The sequence below is a fragment of the Arachis hypogaea genome, chromosome 3 (genome assembly GCF_003086295.3).
Source record: "Arachis hypogaea cultivar Tifrunner chromosome 3, arahy.Tifrunner.gnm2.J5K5, whole genome shotgun sequence".
Classification (NCBI taxonomy): Eukaryota; Viridiplantae; Streptophyta; class Magnoliopsida; order Fabales; family Fabaceae; genus Arachis; species Arachis hypogaea.
In genome coordinates, this window is record NC_092038.1 from 64,136,050 (window position 1) to 64,158,006 (window position 21,957).

At 37.2% G+C, this 21,957-nt stretch overlaps 1 non-coding gene across 1 annotated transcript; it reads right to left on the bottom strand.

Annotated features, from left to right (window-relative positions):
- Positions 1–20,217: 20,217 nt before the first annotated feature.
- On the bottom strand, positions 20,218–20,325 carry LOC112793291 (small nucleolar RNA R71). The gene has a single exon (XR_003197990.1). It is a non-coding gene; the product is annotated as a small nucleolar RNA R71 (small nucleolar RNA).
- Between the last annotated feature and the right edge of the window lie 1,632 nt (positions 20,326–21,957).

Below are 21,957 nucleotides of genomic sequence, written 5' to 3' on the forward strand. Positions count from 1 at the left end.
ATAGGGCAGGAATGACTTAGAGGACAGAAAGGAAACACGCAAAAATGGAAGGAAAGCACAAAAATAGAGTTTTAAAGAAAAAGCAGCCACGCGAACGCATGGACGACGCGGACGCGTGCTTAGCACAAAAAACAGTGACACGAACGCATGAACGACGCGAACGTATGCCTTGAGCAAAATGCAATTGACCCGGACGCGTGACTGACGCGGACGCGCGAAAGAGCAAAACTCCAGATGACGCGGACGCGTGATCCACACAAACGCGTGATGGACCCCACGTGCAAAAAATTGCAGAAGTCGACCCCATCGACTTCTGGACCCTTTTTGGTCCAGATCCAAGCCCAGAGAACAAATATTAGAGGCTATAAATTGGGGAATCCATCCATTCATCAATAATACTTCATACAACATTCATAATTCATAATTTTTAGTTCTTATATGTAGTTTTTAGAGAGAGAGGTTCTCTCCTCTCTCTTAGGTTTTAGGATTAGGATTACTTTTAATCATTAGGTTAGGATTGTTTCTTCATACCAAGTTCAATATTCCTTTATTTTGACTCCTCTTCTACTTTTAGATACTTTAATGCTTTTATTTGTATTTGATTTATGTTGCCAGATTGGCTTATGAACTTTTCATGTTAGAATTTTCTTAATTAATATAATTTGAGGTATTTCAGATTCATGATTGTTTTGCTCTATTTATGATTTATTTTTCCTTTTGGCTTTGGTTAATTAATTGGTAACACTTGAGTTATCAAACTCAGCAGTGGTTGAAATCGGCAATTGCTGATTGATTTGGATCGCTCTAAAGTTGACTAGAACTTGAGGATCAATTTAATTAGTCCACTTGACTTTCGTTTATTTAATAAGGGATAACTAAGCGGGATTAAAACCCAATTTCATCACACCTGATAAGGATAACTAGGATAGGGATTCCAATTTTCATACCTTGCCAAGAGCTTTCTTAGCTATTGATTTATTAATTCCTGAAATTTATTTCTCTTGTTCAAACCTTTCAAAAACCCAAAAATACTATTTTCCATAACCAATAATAAAACATACCTCCCTGCAATTCCTTGAGAAGACGACCCGAGGTTTGAATACTTCGGTTATTTATTTTCATTGGGTTTGCTTAAGTGACAAACAAAACTTTTGTAAGAAAGGATTCTCTGTTGGTTTAGAAACTAGACGTACAACGAGACTTCATTTGTAAAATTCTAAACCGTCAAAAATCCGATCGTCAGTGCCTCCTAGGGAGGAAGAACACCATCAGACACACCTAAGTTTCTCTGTAAACTATGAGCTACTAAACCTCCTAGGTTAAGGTTAGGAGCTCTGCTAATTCCTATGAATTAATACAATTACTTTTCTATTCTATGATGCATTCTCGTTCTTCATTCTTATGAATCTTGATTCTACATGAGTTCATTACGAGTCTTGACCCGAATAGTATTGAGCCACAGCTTGAGGATGCATCATGGGTTCCAACAGAATTATCTGGATTAATCGGGTTATGTGACATATAACCTCGTTAGTCAGGGGCAATTGAGGTTCTTGTGGCTCTAAGGGCTAGAACCATTAGAGCAGTAGTCTCTAATCTGGAATATCTGACCTTATTTGTGGCATTTTGAGTAGGATCAACAAAGGGATTGACTTGCGCACGCTTCACCCTCTCCCAGATTGATCTAGTTAGTTCGGATGTTTGGTCTGGACCTGAGGATATTAATGACCACGACCTATGGCTTAATCACTTATAGCCTTACCATTGAAGGAATTATTCATCATTGGAGTAGTGAGTATGACGTGTTAATCCAAAAGAGGAAGCAACTCCAAAGCCTTAACTGACGTCTCATCATTGTCTCTACCATATCCATTCATCGTTCTTGTTATTGTTCGTTTATGCATTTACAACAATCAAATCTTCTTTCTATTCGCCTAACTAAGATCTGCAAGGTAACCACAGCTTGCTCAATCTTGCAATCCTCGTGGAATTCAATCCTCAGTCACCTGAGTTATTACTTGCACGACCCGGTGCACTTGTCGGTTCAGTTGTGCGAGTTTAAATTTCGCGCGCCAAGTTTTTGGTGCTATTGTCGGGAATTGTTTGATTGACAAACTAACGGTTATCTTGTTTCTTAGATAAGTTACCTTTATGTGTTTTCCTTTTTTTGTGTTTCTTGTTTCTTGTTCATTTTTCAAAAAAAAAAAAACACTTTCTATCTTTAATGATCTTTTTTCTTTTGTTTGAGTCTTGTGTCAATTTTTAAGTTTGGTGTCCCTTTGGTTTTCATTTCTTTTCTTAAGTCTTTGGAAATTGTTCTTGCTTTTCTTTCTTGGTGTTCGAACTTTTCTTGGTAATTTTCCTTGTTTGATTTCAAAATCTTTAAGTTTGGTGTCCTTTTGTGTTATTCCTTTTTAATTTTCAAAAATTTAGTGTCTTTGATTTCAAAATTTTTAAGTTTGGTGTCTTTTAGTGTTTCTCTATCTAATTTTCAAAATTTATATCATTTAATTTTAAAATTTTTAAGTTTGGTGTCCTTTAGTATTTTTTATTTTAATTTTTCGAAATAATTGTTGTTTAAATTCAAAATTTTTAAATTTGGTGTCCCTTTGGTATCTTTTCATTTAATTTAATTTTCTTTTTTATATTTTTATCTTTAATCTTTATCTTATCTTTTTCTTTGATTTTAAAATTTTGTTATCTTATTTTTCTTTTTAAATTGAAATTTTAAAAATTTAGTATTTGGTTAGTTTTCCTTTCTTTCAAATTTGAATTTCAAAATCTTTGTTTGACTTTCTCTTTTTAATTTCAAAATTCTTCAAAAATCAAACCTTTTGTCTTAAATTTTTAAAATCTTATCTTATCTTGTTTGACTTTTTCTTTCCAAATTTAAATTTTAAAATCTTTGGTTGACTCTTTCTTTTTAAATTTTAAAAATTTTCAAAATCAAATATTTTATTTTATTTTCAAATCTTTTTAGTTAGTTAATTGTGTTATCTTATTTTAATTTTAAAAGTTTGGTGTCTAGATTTGTAGTCTTGTTTTTCTTGTTTATCTTTTCTATTTTTAAATTCTTTATCTTATCTTTTTCTTTGATTTTCAAAATTTTGTTATCTTATCTTATTTCAAATTTAAAATCTTTAAAATTTTTAATTATTATTTTCTATTTATTTATTTATTTTTAATTTTTTTTAAAAAATTCTATTTTGGTATCTTATTGGGAGTTCTCTAGACTTTGACATAGACACTCCCCACCTTTCTTTGTTTCTTGACTGTGTAGGAACACTAGAATTACTTTGTATCTAGATGGAGGTGGATAACCCAGAAGAACTTTGGGGTCTTATACAGCTCCCACTCTTGGCTTCTATGGAAGCAGCATTAGTATACCTCCTATTGGAATAAATAATTTCAAGCTCAACCCAGAGTTGATTATTCTAGTGCAGCAAAACTGCCAGTTTCATGGACTTCCGCAGGAAGAACCCACATATTTCTTGCAGACTTCCTGCAAATTTCTGACACAGTCTGAACTGACAGAGTAGACCAGGATGTCTACAAGCTATTGCTCTTTTCATTTGCTGTAAAAGGCCAAGCAAAGAGATGGTTGGATACTCAGTCCAAATCAAGCTTGAAAACATGGAATGAGTTAGTAGACAAGTTTTTGAACCACTACTTTCCCCTAAAGAAGCTGGCCCAGCTGAGACTGGACATTCAAGGCTTCAAACAAGGAGATAATGAATCCCTTCATGATACTTGGGTGAGGTACGGTATAATGCTGAGAAGATGCCCCCATTGAAATATTTTCAAAATGGGTTAAGCTAGACATATGCTATTATGGACTCACAGATATGGCTAGGATGTCCCTAGATCATTCCACTGGTGGTTCAATACATATGAGAAAGACAATTGAAGAAGCTCACGAACTCATTGAGACAATTGCCAGCAACCAGCACCTATACTCATCAGGTGAGAGTCCAATGAAAGGAGAGGTCAAGACAGTGTCTACTGAATCTAACCCTCTGGAACAAAGTGAGTCATTAAACCTGTAACTACACTCTCTCACGCAGCAGTTGCTGAGTTTACAATAAGTGTTACAAGAAACTCGTGCCTCTAGCAAGAACATAGAGGCACAGCTGAACCAAGCTGAACAATATCTAACTGAACGGATAAGGGAAGAGTGCCAAGCCATCCAATTAAGGAGTGGAAGGACACTAACCACCCAGCCTCAGAACAGTAAGAGGCAGGGGGAGGAAGAACTAGTAGAAGATGCACAAGCTACAGTCCAAGGCACCACTAAGGGTGTTGAACACATAGAATGGGGAGCCTTGGCGTTCAACGGGAAGAAGGGACCAGTTCTGGCGTTGAACGCCCAGACAGGGGAGATTAGACACTTGTGAATTTAGGAAATAACTCTTCTAAGCAAGCTGGTAACCCTTCTTTAGGCACTATGGACACTCACCCTGCACCACTCAAAACTCTTGAGTATAAGGCCAAGTTACCATACCTTCAAAGATTCTAGAAGGCAGAAAAGGATAAGCAATTCGCCATGTTCCTAGAAGTTTTCAAGAAGCTGGAGATCAAAATTCTTTTTGCAGAGGCTCTTGAACAAATGCCTTCATATGCTAAGTTCATGAAAGAAATACTGAATAATAAGAATGATTAGAAGGAAATAGAGATAATGATGCTCACTAAGGAGTAGAGTGCAGTCATTTAGAGGAACCTTCCCGAGGAACTTAAGAGACCTCATACTCTTCCTAGTAACCCAGTGCCTACCCCAAGAGAAGAGTGCATGGCCATCACAGAGGATGCTGAATTTGTATCAAAGGAGAAAGTGCATGCTGCTAAAGCGTCAGTAGAGAAAGAGGCTCTAGAAAAGGCTGAGGTTACACTGTCACATGCCACTTCTATGATACCCATTCAAGAGCTTAAAGCACCACACCCTCAGAAGCCCCAAAAGGAGACCAAGGATGAGCACTGCTCACAATTCTTGGAAGCTTATAAGAAGTTGTAAAACAATATTCCTTTTGCTGAGGTTTTGAAGCAAGGGGCCTTCTTTACTAGAAGAAACATCATGGATGCTGAGAGAGGCAAATTGGTGCTTTGGGCAGTTTTCAAGGTTCTGAAACCTCCACGACCCCCTGACAAAGGAGGTACCTGCATGCAGAGTGCAGTACTGAAGCCTCATCCCTTGGTGGAAAATCATACAGTTTTCCCAGACATCAAACCTAAGTTTGGTGTTGGGCAATCACTACCCACTAAGGAGGAAGGTCCCAAGAGGAAGATGCATAGGGGATGGAGAAAAAATCCAACCCCTGTCCTAACAAGCAAGGAGAATAACTCGGATAACAATACCAGAAAGCTTGTTAGGAGGAATTCACATATGAGGACACTAATCTCCTCCTCTTCTCCCATAGAGTCATTTTTTTTAACCAACTGGAAGAAGAGGAAGAAAGTCAACAATCAAGTGTTAAGCTACTGACAGTAAAGAAGTGCTTGTTGGGAGGCAATCCAACCACATGAGTAGAGTACTATTATTTCTGTTTCTTTTGTTTAGTTCCATTTGCTTCCATTTTAGTTGATTTCCATAGTTTTCCTTGTTTTCTTTTTTATGTTTGTGATTATGTGCAGTACTTAGAATAGAGATAGAGATATATAGAGATGGAAACAGAATACCCTGGGAAGAACCCCTTACTGGTGTTAAACACCAGCTAAGGAGGAAGCTGGGCGTTCAATGCCCATGAGGGAGAGTTTGCTGGCGTTGAACGCCAGAATGGGATGGAAATGGGCGTTCAACACCCATGGAGGAGTACAATGCTGGCATTGAACGCCAGAGAAGGGGTACCTTGGGCGTCCAACGCCCATTGAGGGGCAGGCAGCTCGAGCTTTGTAACCTTCTCAGCAAGTGGGTCCCACACAAATCCAACTAACCCCACCCACTTCAAATGCAAACCTTTCACCACCCATTTTCCCTCCCATATGACCAGCAAGGGACCCTGTTTTCTTTGCTTGGGAACAAGCAAAATTTTTAAGTTTGGTGTTGCAGAGCAAGCTCTGGTATTATACTAAAGAAAGGTGGATCATCTTCATCAGCAGCCACTATAATTGAGGTTGTTAAGTTTCATTATCCCTTCCTTTATCTTATTTCCTGTCTAACTTTAGCATGATCACAAGCAGTATTTTGTTCTTTTCTAGTTTTTTTACTTTTATTTATTTTGGTTATAAGATATCCTATGTATCCCTCCCCAACCTTAAAAGAAAATTTTTTATTTGAAAAAAAAAAGGGTGAGATGCATGAATTTTAAGTTTATCATGAATCATTCCAATTGTTTTGATGTGGTGGCCCTGTATTTATTTCTAAATTTATGAATTAATAGTGCATGATTGAGATTGAAGTTGAGTGTATTGATTCTTGAAAGAACAAAGGATCTAGAGTATTATTGACTTTCTGAAAAATCAAAAGTATTGATTCTTGAAGCAAGAAAAAAGAAACAGAAAAAAGTGGGAAAAATAATAATAATAAAAAGAAAAAGAACAAGAATTCTCATAAAAGAAAAATCAAAAGAGAAAGGATCCAAGACTTTGAGCATCAATGGTTAGGAGGGTTAAAAATCAACAAAAAATCTCAAATGAGCTGATATCCCTAACTAAATGCTTGTGATGTGAAGGTTTCAAGTGAAAAGCTTGAGAGGAGCAGTTAAAGTCGTGATCCAAAGCAAAAGAGTACGCCTAAGAACTCTGGGCACCACTTACTGGGAATTTAAGCAAAGCTAAATTCGAATCCAAAGGGTTCCCCCAGTTAAGTGCCTGTGGCGTTTATGTATTCAGTGGTAATACGAGAAAACAAAATGCTTAGAGTCACGACTAGGCTCAAAAAGGTGCAAAGCACCAAAAGAAAAAGTTGTGTTCAAGAATCAAGAAGAGCTAAACTAAGAGAATCAATAATATCATCTGGATTCTAGTTCCATGAGATGTCAATATTTCTGAACTTCAAAGGAAAGTGAGATGCCAAAACTGTTCAGAAGTAAAGAGCTCTTAGCCCCGCTCATCATTTGGAACTGGACTTTATTGAAAAACTTTAAGACTTATTGTATATCTCTCTCTTCTTTTTAGTCTTACTTGTTTTTGGTTGCTTGAGGACAAGCAATAATTTAAGATTGGTGTTCTGATGAGCGGATATTTTATATACTTTTTGATGTCATTTTCTTAGTGTTTTCAGTATATTTTGTTAAGTTTTATTATGTTTTAGTAGGTTTTAATGAAAAATTAACTTTTTGGATGCTACTTTGAGCTTTTGTGTTTTTCTCATTATTTTAGGTGAATTTTGGGTGATTTTGCCAAGTTTTGGCAAAGTCTGATTCAAAGGTTAGGAAAGCATAGCAGATGTTGTCAGAATCGGACCTCCATACATTCAAACGAGAATTTATGGAGTTACAGAAGTCCAATTCACGCATTCTTAATGGCGTTGGAAAGATAACTTTCAGAGCTTTCCCGCAATATATAATAGTTTACACTTTTCTTCAGATTGAATTGCCTAAAATGGGTGTTGAACGCCCAAACTACCCCCTTTCTAGCGTTCAACGCCCAAGAAGGACCAACCTCCCAAGTTGAACGCCCAAACTGGCATTCAATGCCATAAAGGGAGCAAGGAAGCAGCATGGACACTCCCTAGTGGGCATTCAATGCCCACTCTCCCAAGTTGGATGCCAAGCTCAGCCCAAACACTCACCATGTGGGCCCAGAAGTGGATTTTAGCACTCCTTAGCTTAGTTTCGCATATCTTTATACTTTTAATTTTAAATTAACATCTTTAGGGTTAGCATCTCCTAGTTAAAGAGGAGAACACATAGGAATTAGGCACGCCTCCTAGGGAGGATAGACACCATCAAACACACCTAAGTTTCTTTGTAAACTATGAACTACTAAATCTCCTAAGTTAAGGTTAGGAGCTATGCTGATTTCTATGAATTAATACAATAACTTTTCTATTCCAATGAATATGTGATTCTATTCTATGATGCATTGTCGTTCTTCATCCTTATGAATCACGATTCTACATGAGTTCTTTATGAGTCCTGACCTAGATAATATTGAGCTACAACTTTAGGATGCATCACGGGTTCCAACAGAATTATCTGGATTAATTAAGGTATGTGACATATAACCTCATTAGTCAGGGGCAATTGAAGTTCCTATAGATCTAAGGGCTAGAACCATAAAAGCAGCAGTCTCTGATCTGGAAGATCCGACCTTGTCTGTGGCGTTTTGAGTAGGATCAACTAAGGGATTGACTTGCGCACGCTTCACCCTCTCCCAGATTGATCTAGTCCATTTGGATGTTTGGTCTGGACCTGAGGAGATTAATGACCACGACCCATGGCTTAATCACTTACAGCCTTGCCATTGAAGGAATCATTCATCATTGGAGTAGTGAGTATGACGTGTTAATCCAGAAGAGGAAGCAACTCCGAAGCCTTAACTGACGTCTCATCACTGTCTCTACTATATCCATTTATCGTTCTTGTTATTGTTTGTTTATGCATTTACAACAATCAAATCTTCTTTCTATTCACCTGACTAAGATCTGCAGGATAACCACAAGCTTACTCAATCCGGCAATTCTCGTGGGATTCGACCCTCACCCACCTGAGGTATTATTTGGACGACCCAGTGCACTTACCGGTTCAGTTGTGCGAGTTTAAAGTTTGTGCACCACCTGATGAAGAAATAAGCTTAAAAGCATAGTTTCAAAAGCACAAAACGTTCACACGAAGCTAAAAGCATAAGGAATAACGTATAGATACAAGATAATGAGGCATACTTAGATATAAGAGTGTAATAATCATAAGATACTAGTCTCAATCCGCGGAATTTAGACCGACTAGTTATATCCAGACATGTAGTGTTTTAAAAGTTAAAATAGTATACAACATATCTCTCTTAAAGTAAGCCTCTAAGGCAAATATAAATACAAAAGTGAGAGTACTATGTAAAATATCCAAAATGACTCCAAAATGGAATAAAGATCCTCCGCTCTGCCACCATAACATCACTCACCGAGATGGGTTATGACCTGCATCTGAAAAACAATAACAGAATATGGTATGAGAACCGAAAGTTCTCAGTATGGTAACAGTGCCCAGTAATGTAAGATATAAGATTCTGGGACACCAAAGGAAATCTTAGAACTTCATATCAATCATAGTATTCAAGCTCATGAAAGAGATAAATAAATCCTTAAACAGGTCAGCTAACTTAGGAGATTTCTAAACTATTAGTTCACCACTGTCCCACAACCTTCACCAGCCTAACCTCCATGTGATCTCATCGCCACCGCCTATCGATCCTCCACAATCCCAGAAGAAATTACACATAATTCATACAAGTAAAGCACAAGTAATTATCATGTATAGCAAGTAAATCAAGAAGCAATTAAGCATGTTATACAATTAGGCATAGTATGCAAGTAAACAAAGCAAGCCACCAGGTAGAAAATGCACATGATGAATGCCTGATGAGCAGATATTTTATACGTTTTTTGACATCACTTTCATATAGTTTTAGCATGTTTTTATTTAGTTTTTATTAAGTTTTTATAGATTTCAGTGTTAAATTCACATTTTTGGATTCTCCTATGAGTTTTTGTGTTTTTGGGCAATTTCAAGTATTTTCTGGCTGAAATTGAGGAGCTGGAGAAGAAGTCTGATTCAGAGACAGAGAAAGCACTGCAGATGTTGTCCAAATCTGACCTGCCTGCATTTGGAAGAGCTTTTTTGGAGCTAGAGAAGTCCAAATGGAGCTTTCTCAATGACTATAGAAAGTTTACTTCCAGAACTTTCCAGAAATATATTAGTCCATAATTTGCTCTGGATTAGAAGGCTAAAAACTGGCATCCAACGCCAGCTACCAGCCCTTTCCAGACGTCCAGTGCCCAAAGAGCAAAGACCAATGTCCAAACGCCCAGAGAGGACCCTCTAGCTGGTGTTCCATGCCCAATGAGCCTCATAACATGTGGAACTCATCAAAGCTCAACCCAAACACTCACTAAGTGGGCTCCAGAAGTGGATTTTAGAACTAAATAGACTATTTTACCCTTACTAGTCATCTGTTTAGTATTTAAGGGATTTTATTCATGTAATTCGTACCTTCTTCAAACCTTTAATCACCATATTTGCATATCATACACATTTTTACTTTTAGTATGAGTTTCTAAACCTCCTAGGTTTATGGAAGGAGCCCTGCTAAGTCCTATGAATTAATAAAAGTATTACTGTTTCTTCTTCGATCCGTATTTGATTTACTTGTAAGATGTATATCTGATCTTCATTGTGGTGAATAGGATGATCTAACAAATTAGCTCTGTTCATCACATTAAGAGGAATGTGCCTGACAAACACCCACGTATACTTGGGTTCATGTGAATACTTGGAAGGAAAGCACGAGCTAACAACTATGTTTATAGATCTCTCAGACGGTTAATCCACGACTTCATTGGGGACTTCTCGAGACACCAGTTCTGCCAATTTCCGGGGAGATTAGGGTCTCCGTGGTATAGGCTAGAATCTATAGAAGCATCATTCTCTGATCCGGAAGATTTGACCTTGTCTGTGGCGTTTTAAGTAGGATTGCCAAGAGAATGACTGCTAGAGCTTCACCCTCCGTCAAATTGAATGACCACGGGCAATGGCATTTGATCTGTAGTAGAGGAGATCAATGACCACTGGCAATGGGTTTGATCACTCAACCTTCCATAGAAGAAGATCATTCACAAGCAAAGAAGACAGTAATACCAGAGTTATTTCAGAAAGGCAAAGCAACTCCAATCCTTAACTCTGTTCCTCTCACTGATTTAATCCAATTGGTTTTACCCCTTTCATGTCAACTCTATTCCTATTATTTAACCCATAATCCTAATACAATTCCGTATCCAACAACCAAGTCTTTTGATCTGCCTGACTAAGACCTGCAAGATAATCATAGCTTGCTTCAAACCACAATCCTCGTGGGATCGACCCTGACTCGCTCAGGTATTACTTGGACGACCCAGTGCACTTGCTGGTACTGCCTGTACAAAAGTGTGGGGTTTGCGTACATGCACCAATGCCTGTCCTATTTGGATATGATATCACATCATCGGTTCAACTGTCAACCCAACACACTCCCATAGAGATGTTGCCTTTCAATCACGAATATAGCTATGGGAATCCCCCACAGATATAGTGTCGGGCACACTCATGTGATCCTAAAGGATGCAAGCAGGATACTCTGCCACAAACCTCACATCTCAACGTAAGCGGGACAAAACACCATCCTTACGCCGTCTGATAAACCACTATTTCATGGTTTATCTTGTGCTCAATTGAGTGGTTTTTATCAACTCTTCACCCACTTATTCATACTATTCGCATGTTTTACGTTTTCCTTCCTTATTTTGTGCTATAATTGAAATCATGCTTCTTTGACCTTTAAATTACTAACTTCAATCCTCTCTTATTACCATTAGATGCCTTGATATGTGTGTTAAGTGTTTTCAGAGATTACAGGGCAGGAATGGCTTGGAGGATGGAAAGGAAGCATGCAAAAGTGGAAGGAATACAAGAAGTTGAAGGAACTGCAAAGCTGTCAGCCTGACCCTCTCGCACTAAAACGATCATAACTTGAGCTACAGAGGTCCAAATGATGCGGTTCCACTTGCGTTGGAAAGCTAACGTCTGGGGCTTCGATTTGATATATAATTTATTATAGTGGCCGTACAGATAGGCGACGCGAACGCGTGCTCCACGCGGACGCATTGTAGTGACGAAAATCAGCATGGCAGATTTCTTCTCCAGCGATTTCTGGGCTATTTTCGACCCAGTTTGTTGCCCAGAAAACACAGATTAGAGGCTATAAAGTGGGGAAATCCATTCATTCATAATGATCATCTCATAATTTGTAATTTTAGATGTAGTTTTTAGTGAGAGAGGTTCTCTCCTCTCTCTTAGGATTAGGATTAGGATTTTTAGAAATTAAGAATTTTTATTATTTCAACTCCCAATTTTTCTTCTTCATCACAGGTTCAATATTCCTTTTACTTTTTATTTCTCTTTTACTTTCAGATATTTTGATTCTTGTATTACTTATGTTGCCTATTTGGCTTATGAACTTCTCCATGTTAGATTTGACTGCTTTTATTAATACAATTGAGGTATTTCAGATTTATGATTGCTGTCTTTTATTTATATAAACAATTTAGATTTTTCTCCTTTTGGTCTTGGTTAAGAAATCAGTAACTCAGGAGTTATTAGACTCAACGTGATCGATAACCGCTATCTTTACTAATTAGCTTGAACTTCTATAATCCCAATCTTTTCCTAGGAATTAACTAGGATTTGAAGATCAACTTAATTAGTCACTTGACCTTCCCTTGCTCTAGCAAAGGTTAACTAAGTGGAATTAAGATTCAATTTTCATCATCATTGATAAGGATAACTAGGATAGGACTTCCAATTTCTCATACCTTGCCAAGAGTTTATTTTACAGTCATTTATTTATTTTATTTGTCATTTATCATACTTGTTCCTCATTCTCAAAACCCCCAATTTACAAAACTCATAACCAATAATAAGAACACACCTCCCTGTAATTCCTTGAGAAGACGACCCGAGGTTTAAATACTTCGGTTATCAATTTATTTAGGGATTTGTTACTTGTGACAACCAAAATGTTTGTAAGAAAGGACTTTTGTTGGTTTAGAAGCTATACTTGCAACGGAAATTTATTCTGAATTTTAGACGACGCAAAAGTTCTTCTCTTCACCGTCGCCATGTGATAAACCCCCATTTGTAGGGTTTATCTTGTATTGATTTTAAAGGATTTTATGACCTTTTACGCACATTTATTCAATGAAATAGCATGGTTTCATGATTTTCTCCCAATTTGTGCTTAAGTGTGAAAACATACTTTCTAGGTCCTTAATTAGCTAAATTTAATTCACCTTTGATTCCACTAGATGCCTTGATGTGTTTGTAAAGTGATTTCAGGTTGAACAGGCTAGGAATGAATCAAAGGAGTGAAAGGAAAGCATACAAAGTGGAGAAGATCATGAAAAGCCAAAGACTTGAACTCACCCATGGACGCGCGCGCGCATCAGGTGCTTACGCGCACCTTGCGAATTACCCCATGGACGCGTACGCGTGCTGTGCGCGTATGCGTCGGTGCTGGTATATAATTTTTTAATGGAAACATGGCCAGCGAATTCAAAAGGGTTGTGGGGCCCAATCCCAACCAACTTTAGCGCCAAAAATGCTATTTAAAGCCAAGGATTGAAGAGCAAAGGGGGATTCCATCATTCACACTCATTAGTATTAGTTTAGAGTTAGTTTTAGAGAGAGAAGCTCTCACTTCTCTCTAGGATTAGGATTAGGATTAGGCTTAGTTCTTAGATCTAGGTTTTAATCTTTGCTCTCATCTACTTCTACTTTTCAATTCCTTGTTGTTACATTCATTCTTCTTCTATTCTTTTGTTGTAATTTCCTTTATAATGCTTTTATGTTTTGTTGTAGATCTACTCTTGTCTCTTCTATTTTCTTTCCATTCAATTCAAGGTAATTCATAATAATTGTACTTCTTTTGATTGTTGTTATTAATTCTTTGCAATAATTGTTGTTAGATTCTATTCTTGTTGTCAATTTACTTTGCTTTTCTTTTGTACCTTCCAAGTGTTTGATGAAATGCTTGGTTGGATTTTAGTATAGATTTTGTTCCTCTTGGCTTTGGTTGAGTAATTAGTGACTCTTGAGTTATCTAATTCCTTTGTTGATTGATAATTAGAAGTTGTTAATTTATTTGAATGCCCCTAAAGCTAGTTGATGAGCGGATAATTTATACGCTTTTTGGCATTATTTTTAGGTAATTTTTAGTAGGATCTAGCTACTTTTAGGGATGTTTTTATTAGTTTTTGTGTAAAATTCATATTTCAGGACTTTACTATGAGTTTGTGTGTTTTTTTGTGATTTTAGGTATTTTCTGACTGAAATTGAGGGACCTGAGCAAAACTCTGATAAGAAGGCTGACGAAGGACTGCTGATGCTGTTGGATTCTGACCTCCCTGCACTCGAAATGGATTTTCTGGAGCTACAGAACTTCAAATGGCGCGCTCTCAACGGCGTTGGAAAGAAAGTAAACATCCAGAGCTTTCCAGCAATATATAATAGTCCATACTTTATTCGAGATTAGACGACGAAAACTGGTGCTCAACACCAGTTCCATGTTGCATTCTGGAGTCAAACGCCAGAAACACGTCACGAACCAGAGTTGAATGCCAAAAACATGTTACAACTTGGCGTTCAACTCCAAGAGAAGCCTCTGCATGTGTAAAGCTCAATTACTTACTTTTGTAAACCCTAGTAGCTGGTCTAGTATAAATAGGACATTTTACCATTGTATTAGACGTCTTTGACCATTCGGTCTTTTGACCACATCTTTGGTCTCGATTTTATTCTATTATTCATCTTAGGAGACTATTAATCACGTTTTGGGGGCTGGCCATTCGGCCATGCCTGGACCACTATCACTTATGTATTTTCAATGGTGGAGTTTCTACACACCATAGATTAAGGGTGTGGAGCTCTGCTGTACCTCGAGTTTCAATGCAATTACTACTATTTTCTATTCAATTCAGTTTGTTCTTGTTCTAAGATATTCGTTGCACTTCACCATGATGAATGTGATGATCCGTGACACTCATCTTCATTCTCACCTTGATGCCAGGGCATCTTGGCCAGTTTCACTGACCTTTTCTTTACTGTTTTTAAGGTAGTTTCATGCATTTCCTTATAAAATAAGCTAGTTTTGAGTAGATATTCACTTACACCTTGATTCAAGCATACATTGTGAATTTTACATGATTTCATGAGGATTTTGCATGAGTTTAATAATAAATTGTATGTTGCATTACCCATGACTTGGACTAGAACTTTGATGCACTCTATTGCTTGATTTCAGGACCAAAGGAAGCAAGGAAGAACCACTTAGCAGTCACGTTAATCTAATTAACGTTACCACTAACGTGGATTGGGAGGTAACTTGCAAAGTTAATGAGAAAAGTGATTGCCAATAACGCTCTTGAAGCCATCATTGCCCACGTTAAGAGTCACGTTAACTAAGTTAACGTGAACTCTAACGTGAAGAAGGGACTTTGAGCCAACGTTAGTGACACTTAACATTATCACTAACGTTGGCCAATGATTATAAGTGGCTACGTTAGAGTCTACGTTAACTTAGTTAACGTGGCCTCTAACGTTAAAAGGGGGAAGGAAGCCAACGTTAGTGACACTCAACATTGTCACTAACGTTGGCCTAATGTGCAATGTACCACGTTAACTCCCACATTAACTTGGTTAACGTGGGAGCTAACGTAAGAGGCAAGGGTGGTCGACAACGTTAGTGACACCCAACATTGTCACTAACGTTGGAAGCAACCACAAAACCCCAAGGAGCCACGTTAACTTCCACATTAACTTAGTTAACGTGGAAGGCTAACGATGATGAGTGAAAGATGAGCCAACGTTAGTGACACTCAACATTGTCACTAACGTTGGGGATGGCTAAGAATGGCCACGTTAGAAGCCACGTTAACCTAGTTAACGTGGACTCTAACGTGAGACATAGGGGCACATTGGAACGTTAGTGACAATGTTAAGTGTCACTAACGTTCTCGAAGGTTGGCAAGGCCACGTTAACCTATTTAACGTGGACTCTAACGTGAGACATAGGGGCACATTGGAACGTTAGTGACAATGTTAAGTGTCACTAACGTTCTCGAAGGTTGGCAAGGCCACGTTAGAAGCCACGTTAACCTAGTTAACGTGGGTTCTAACATGAGGCAAAGGGGTACATTGGAACGTTAGTGACAATGTTGAGTGTCACTAACGTTCTCGAACTCATACTTTCACTAAAACGTTAACACCCCTAACGTCCTGAGCTAAAGTCTCTGCCCACTTCACACTTTCTCTCTGCAAGTAAAACCAAGCCCAAATTAAGAAGAGAATTGCTTCAAACTCAAGATCCAAAGGCCCAAGACTTGAAGAGCCAACTAGAAGCTGAGAAGAGTAGTATATATAGGAGTAGCTTTGAAGGATTTGGGAGTTCGGAAAAAGGGAAAAGGGACTACTCTCTGTATTTTACTCTGCTCTTCTAGTTCCATGATGTATTCTTCATCTTTGTTTTTATTTTCTAGAGCTATGAACAACTAAACCCCTTTCATTGGGTTAGGGAGCTCTGTTGTAAGTTGATGGATCAATACTAATTTTCATTATTCTTCTTCTATCTTTCCTCTTGATTTTACTTGAAAGCTTTCGATCTTCATCCCATTGGGTAGTTATCTTGGAAAAGGAGCTATTCAAACTTGGATCTCTTCTGAACCTTGAAAGAGGAATGAAGAGATCAAGCTAGAAATGCTTTCTCATGCTGGACCAAATTGGGTTTGGATGGATATGTGACTATAATCCTCTCAATACTTGATTTGGGAAATGCATGTGGTATAATCAGTGACTACACTTCATCTCTCCTCATGAGCAATTGACCAAGGAATTGGCTATTGATCAAGATTTGAGAGATTGAATTGCAAGAAATTGTAATTAAATCAATTAAGATTGCCAAGGAGATCAATGAGTGCATTGATTGAGGAAGAGATGAAAATGAACTTGATCCGGAGAATTGCAACATCTCCTGTGCCCAATGAACTCCCAAATTCTGATCTCACCCATTTTCTTTAATTTCTGCGTTTACTTTCATGAGCAAACACCCCATTCCCATTTACAGTTCTGCAATTTACTTTCAGTCATTTACTTTCAGCCCTTTAATTCTAGCATTTACTTTTTCTGTTATTTACATTCCCGCCATTTTATTTTCTGCAAATCTCAACCCAAATTCTGAATTCGCTCAACTAGAACATTCTTCTAATTAAAGTTGCTTGATCAATCAATCCCTGTGGGATTCGACCTCACTCTATTGTGAGTTTTTACTTGACGACAAATTCGGTACACTTGCCGAAGAAAATTTGTTGAGAGACAGTTTCCACCTGCATCACACCTATGAACGCGTGACTGAAAACCACTTCCGTTCTATCTTAGACCGGGCGCATATCTCTTGGATTCCTCAATCAGAATCTTCGTGGTATAAGCTAGAATTGATGGCGGCATTAATGAGAATCTGGAAAGTCTAAACCTTGTCTGTGGTATTCCGAGTAGGATTCAGGGATTGAATGACTGTGATGAGCTTCAAACTCGCGATTGTTGGGCGTGATGACAAACGCAAAAGAACAATGGATTCTATTCCGACATGATCGAGAACCGACAGATGATTAGCTGTGCTGTGACAGAGCATTTGGATCATTTTCACTGAGAGGATGAGATGTAGCCATTGACAACGGTGATGCCCTACATACAGCTTGCCATGGAAAGGAGTAAGAAGGATTGGATGAAGGCAGCAGGAAAGCAGAGATTCAGAAGGAGCACAGCATCTCCATACACTTATCTGAAATTCTCACCAATGATTTACATAAGTATTTCTATCTTTATTTTCTATTTATTTATTGTTATTATTCGAAAACTCCATAACCATTTATTATCCGCCTAACTGAGATTTACAAGATGACCATAGCTTGCTTCAAACCAACAATCTCCGTGGGATCGACCCTTACTCACGTAAGGTTTATTACTTGGATGACCCAGTGCACTTGCTGGTAATAGTTGTGCGAAGTTGTGAAGTTATGTTTGGACCATGGTATCATGCACCAAGTTTTTGGTGCCATTACCAGGGAGAGAACGAACATGAATGCTATTATTAGAGATCACAATTTTGCCTATCAAGTTTTTGACGCCGTTGCCGGGGATTGTTCGAGTTTGAACAACTGACGGTTCATCTTGTTGCTCATATTAGGTAATTTTCTTTTCAAAAATTTTTTCAAAAAAAATTTATCCCTATTTTCAAAAAAAAAATATAATAAATAAATTATTCTATGACTTCAAACTTTTTAAGAATGGATTCTAGAGTTTGGTGTAACAAGTTGAAGCCTGGCTGGCTGTAAAGCCATATCCAAATTCTTTTGGATTAAGGCTTCCACTTGTCAACATAAAAGGCATGTATATGGAGTTGGATGAAGTATCAGCTGTTGCATGCCTGATTTATATCCTAAAGCTGGCTGGCCATTAAGCCATGTCCAACCCTTGGATTGGAGCTTTAGGCTAACATTGAAAGATTCCTAGAATTCTTATTAAAAATTTTGAGTTTCTTATTTTCCTTTTCCTATATGTTTTTCGAAAAAAATAAAAGAAAATACAAAAAAATCATAAAATCATAAAAACGAAAAATATTTTGTGATTCTTGTTTGAGTCTTGTGTCATGTTTTAAGTTTGGTGTCAATTGCATATTCATCTTATTCTTGCATTTTTCGAAAATTCATGCATTCATAGTGTTTTTCATGATCTTCAAGTTGTTCTTGGTAAGTCTTCTTATTTGATCTTTAAATTTTCTTGTTTTGTGTTTTTTATTGTTTTTCATGTGATTTTTGCATTCATAGTGTCTAAACATGAAAGATTTCTAAGTTTGGTGTTTTGCATGTTTTCTTTGCATCAAAAGTTTTTCAAAAATATGTTCTTGATGTTCATCATGATCTTCAAAGTGTTCTTGGTGTTCATCTTGAAATTCATAGTGTTCTTGCATGCATCATGTGTTTTGATTCATAATTTTCATGTTGTGAGTCATTTTCATGTTTTTATCTCTCATCATTTAAAAATTCAAAATAAAAAATATATTTTCCTTATTTCTCTCAAAATTTCAAAAATTTGAGTTGACTTAGTCAAAAATTTTTAAAGTTAGTTGTTTCTTATAAGTCAAGTCAAATTTTCAATTTTAAAAATCTTATCTTTTCAAAACTTTTTCAAAAATCAAATCTTTTTCATTTTTTCTTACTATTTTTCGAAAATTTTTAATTTAATTTTCAAAATCTTTTTCTTATCTTTATCTCAAAATTTCGAAAACTTTACTAACAATTAATGTGATTGATTAAAAAATTTGATGTTTGTTACTTTCTTATTAAGAAAGGTTCAATGTTTAAATTCTAGAATCATATCTTTTAGTTTCTTGTTAGTCAAGTAATTAAATTTTACTTTTAAAAATCAATTCTTTTTCAAAATATCTTTTCTATCATATCTTTTTCAAAATTTTATCTTATTCCAAAAATTTGATTTCAAAATATCTTCTAACTCCTTATCTTTTCAAAGTTGAATTTCAAATCTTTTCAACTAACTAGTTGACTTTTTGTTTATTTTAACTATATCTTATCTTTTTCAAAACCACCTAACTACTTTCCTCTCTCTAATTTTCAAAAATTACCTCCCTCTTTTTCAAAATTCTTTTAATTAACTAATTGTTTTAAATTTTAATTTTAATTTTAATTTTTCTTTTCGAATATCACTAACCCTTTTTCAAAATTAATTTTCGAATTCTCTCCCTTTCATCTTCTTCTATTTATTTATTTATTTACTAACACTTCTCTTCATCTCAAGAATCTGAACCTATCTTCACCCTTGTGTTTGGATTCTTACCTTTTCCTTCTTCTATTCCATTTTTCTTCTACTAACATAAATGAATCTCTCTACTGTGGTAAAGAGGATCACTATTATTATTTTCTGTTCCCTTCTTTTTCATATGAGTAGGAGCAAGGACAAGAATATTCTTGTTGAAGCAGATCCTGAACCTGAAAGGACTCTGAAGAGGAAACTAAGAGAAGCTAAATTACAACAATCCAGAGACAACCTTACAGAAATTTTCGAAAAGGAAGTGGAGATGGCAACCGAAAATAATAATGCAAGGAGGATGCTTGGTGACTATACTACACCTACCTCCAAATTTGATGGAAGAAGCATTTCAATCCCTGCCATTGGAACAAACAAATTTGAGCTGAAACCTCAACTAGTTGCTCTACTGCAACAGAACTGCAAGTTCCATAGACTTCTATCAAAAGATCCCTACCAATTTTTAACTGAGTTCTTGCAGATCTGTGAGACTATTAAGACTAATAGAGTAGATCCTGAAGTCTACAGGCTCATGCTTTTCCCCTTTGCTATAAGAGACAGAGCTAGAATATGGTTGGATTTACAACCTAAAGATAGCTTGTACTCATGGGATAAGCTGGTCGCGGCCTTCTTGGCTAAGTTCTTTCCTCCTCAAAAGCTGAGCAAGCTTAGAGTGGATGTTTAGACCTTCAAACAAAAAGATGGTGAATCCCTCTATGAAGCTTGGGAAAGATACAAGTAGATGACCAAAAGGTGTCCTTCTGACATGCTTTCAGAGTGGACCATTATGGATATATTCTATTATGGCCTATCTGAGTTATCTAAGATGTCACTAGACCATTCTGCAGGTGGATCCATTCTCCTAAAGAAAACGCCTGCAGAAGCTCAAGAACTTATTGACATGGTTGCAAATAATCAATTTATGTACACTTCTGTGAGGAACTCTGTGAATAATGGGATGCCTCAAAGGAAAGGAGTTCTTGAAATTGATGCTCTGAATGCCCTATTGACTCAGAACAAAATGTTGACTCAGCAAGTTAACATGATTTCTCAAAGTCTGAATGGATGGCAAAATGCATCCAATAGTACTAAAAAGGCATCTTCTGAAGAAGAAGCTTATGATCCTGAGACACCTACAATAGCAGAGGTAAATTATATGGGTGAACCATATGCAAACACCTATAATTCATCATGGAGAAATCATCCAAATTTCTCATGGAAGGATCAACAAAAGTCTCAACAAGGCTTTAATAATGGTGGAAGAAATAGGCTCAGCAATAGCAAGCCTTATCCATCATCTTCTCAGCAACAGACAGAAAATTCTGAGCAGAGCACTTCTAATTTAGCAAACTTAGTCTCTGATCTGTCTAAGGCCACTTTAAGTTTCATAAGTGAAACAAGGTCCTCCATTAGAAATTTGGAGGCACAAGTGGGCCAGCTGAGTAAGAAAATCACTGAAACTCCTCCTAGTACTCTCCCAAGTAATACCGAAGAGAATCCAAAAAGAGAGTGCAAGGCCATAGACATAATCAACATGGCCGAACCTAGGGAGGAAGGAGAGGACGTGAATCCCAATGAGGAAGACCTCATGGGACGTCTCTCAAGCAAGAAGGAGTTCCCTATTGAGGACCTAAAGGAATCTGAGGCTCATATAGAGACCATAGAGATTCCATTAACCCTCCTTCTGCCATTCATGAGCTCTGAAAACTATTCTTCCTCTGAAGAGGATGAAGATGTAACTGAAGAGCAAGTTGCTCAATATCTAGGAGCCATCATGAATCTGAATGCCAAATTGTTTGGTAATGAGACTTGGGAAGGTGAACCTCCCTTGCTCATTAATGAACTAGATACATGGATTCAACAAACTTTACCTCAAAAGAGACTCCTGGCAAAATTCTTAAAACCCTGTACCATAGGCACCATGACCTTTAATCTAGGGTCAGGCATAAATCTTATGCCACTCTCTGTAATGCAGAAGCTGGGGATCATTGAGGTACAGCCTGCCATATTCTCATTGCAAATGGCAGACAAGTCAGTAAGACAAGCTTATGGATTGGTAGAGGACGTGTTAGTGAAGGTTGAAGGCCTTTACATCCCTGCTGATTTCATAATCTTAGACACTAGGAAGGAGGAAGATGAATGCATCATCCTTGGAAGACCTTTCCTAGCCACAGCAGGAGCTGTGATAGATGTTAACAGAGGAGAATTAGTCCTTCAATTGAATGGGGACTACCTTGTGTTTAAGACCCAATGGCGTTCTTCTGTAACAATGGAGAGGAAGCATGAAAAGCTTCTCTCAGTACAGAGTCAAACAGAGCCCCCACAATCAAACTCTAAGTTTGGTGTTGGGAGTCTACAACATTGACCTGATCACCTGTGAGGCTCCATGAGAGCCCACTGTCAA